Source organism: Belonocnema kinseyi, chromosome 8 (genome assembly GCF_010883055.1).
Source record: "Belonocnema kinseyi isolate 2016_QV_RU_SX_M_011 chromosome 8, B_treatae_v1, whole genome shotgun sequence".
Taxonomy (NCBI): Eukaryota; Metazoa; Arthropoda; class Insecta; order Hymenoptera; family Cynipidae; genus Belonocnema; species Belonocnema kinseyi.
This window is the reverse complement of record NC_046664.1, coordinates 78739859-78742362: the sequence shown is the minus strand read 5'-3', so window position 1 is coordinate 78742362 and position 2504 is coordinate 78739859. Positions and strand designations below refer to the sequence as shown.

At 38.1% G+C, this 2504-nt stretch overlaps 1 pseudogene; it reads right to left on the bottom strand.

Moving 5' to 3' along the window:
• Positions 1 to 797: 797 nt before the first annotated feature.
• On the bottom strand, positions 798 to 1842 carry LOC117177637 (annotated as a pseudogene).
• Positions 1843 to 2504: the final 662 nt, after the last annotated feature.

The window sequence follows — 2504 nt, the reverse complement described above, 5'->3', positions numbered from 1 at the left end:
ATATAAAAGTAGTAATTGCGGTAATAAAGTTTTTTTTCAAATTGAAATTCTACTCTCTATTAAATAACTTATAGAAACCTATAGAAATGGACAAAAAATATATAGAACCACATAACCATATAGAAATTGTATCAATTCTATATGACTCTATATATCCTTTTGTGAATTTCTATAAGTTTCTATAAGGCATTTAATAGAGGGTACTATTATAGTTTTAGTCCAAAATTGTATGATTGGGTTCGAGATTTTATAATTTTGTTTTAAAAGTTTTAGTTTCAGTAATATTCATCTTTGGTACTGTAGTCGTCTTTTCGGTATTGAATTATATCAATTTTGAATTGTATTTCTACTATTATAAGAAAAAATGGTTTAGAAAAAATTAAATAAGAGATTTGAAATTTAAAAAAAAATTATATTATATCTCTTTAAATTTTCCCTGGCTAAAAAGGCGAATTAAAATGAGAAGGAGTAAATTTGCGACAAAGAGGGATGACATGAAAGTGACTCCATTTTCCACCGTATATCTCGGATATGCAGAGTAATACATTTGCTTTACTTTGAAGTTATCCTGATGTACATTACGAGAAAATTCGGATGCCTTATTCGAATTATTTTGAGGATACGTCGTTTTTCATCTCTGTTTATTTGTAAGTCCAAAGTTTTCGGCTGAAAATATTGTGTAGTTCGGAAGTAACGCTCGGGAGAATTGCAACACACATAACCTCGAGATATACAAGGCAGTCTGATAAGTCCCTGAAAAATGAAACACGAAGACGTTTTTCTGGCCAAAGTCGGTTTTATTTTTCAACATACTCTCCTTTTAGGTCGATACAGCGAGTACAACGATTTTATAACTTTTTGATACCGTCCGGATAGTACTCGATCGGAAGGTCTCCAAAATACGCCTCAGTTTCAGCTATGAGCTCCTCATTTGAGTAAAAATGCTTACCGGTGAGCCATCTCTTCAGGTTAGGGAACAAGTAATAGTCCCTGGGGGCTAGGTCTGGTGAATACGGTGGCTGAGGAACCAATTCGAAGCCGATTTCATGCAATTTTGCTTGTGCAACTAAGCATGAATGAACAGGCGCATTGTCGTGATGATAAAGCGGTTTTTTCTTCTTCAAATGCGGTCGTTTTTCGGCGATTTCGATTTTCAATTAGTCCAATAATGATGAGTAGTACGCACCGGTTACGGTTTTACCTTTTTCAAGATAGTCCACGAATATTATGCCATGTGCATCCCAAAATACGGAGGCCATGACCTTTCCGACCCATTGTTGCGTTTTTGGACGCTTCGGAGCACTTTGGCCCGATGGAACCCACTGTTTTGCCTGTTGCGTTGACTCAGGAGTGTAGTAGTGGATCCGGGTTTCATCCATGGTTATGAATCGGCGCAAAAACTCGATCGGCTTACGCGAAAATAATGCCAAATTCTACTGGGAAGTTTTCACACGAATTCGTTTTTGGTCCACTGTGAGCAAACGCGGCACCCATCGCGCGCAGAGCTTCTTCATGCCCAAAACTGAATGCACGATATTGCCCACACGTTCTAATGATATGCCTACAGTATTAGCTACCTCTCTCAATTTCACTTTGGGATCATTCAACATCATATCATGGATTTTTTCGACATATTCTGGTGTAGTAACCTCTTTTGGGCGCCCAGATCGTTCAGCATCAACTGTGCTCGTACGGCTACAACGAAACTCGGTAAACCACTTACGAATCGTTCTAATGTGCAGAATCCGGGTAATACTTATCCAGCTTGGCCTTGGTCTCGGATATCGTTTTCTTGCGAAGATAGTAGTGTTTGATCAAAACTCGAAACTCAGATTTTTGCATATTAAAAAAAACTCGGAGGCTAGTCTCTTCTCAGTGCTGTAACTTGTAAATGCGTAAACATAAATGGCTGAAGTTTGAAGGCGTCATTTGAAGGATCAAGCTCGACGAAAATGGTTCCCATTAGTGAATACTAATGCCATCTCTTAGAATTTTCAGGTACTTATCAGACTGCCTAGTACACACACGTTGTTAGAAATATCAAAATTTAGAAGAAAAAAACCACAAAAGAAGTGTGTGGAGACGTCCGTTAGCATGTTCGGAGTCATTTCCCAAATTTTCAAGAAAAAATATTGATTATGCTAGAAAAAAAGCCAGGGGAACCTAAAACTGGTAAAATCGAAAATTTCCTAAACGTCACATGCCCTTAAATCATACGAAAAATACGACTTACTCCTAGATTCATACCTCTGGCCCTACTGCCGCTTTCAGTGCGTCCGACGACGACGTTCTTTGCTCCACCTGTAAAATGAGAAAAACCCAGTTACAAAAACCTACAATCCAAAAATGAAACATATAAAATTCAAGCAAATTTCCGACTCTGATTATACGTACCGGATATTTTTGGCGATGATTTTAAGAGTTTTAAAATCTCAGTCTTATTAGCGTCACCACCTGGCCACAATTCCTCGCGCGTGTTCGAGTGCCTTGCCGGCTTGCCCAAA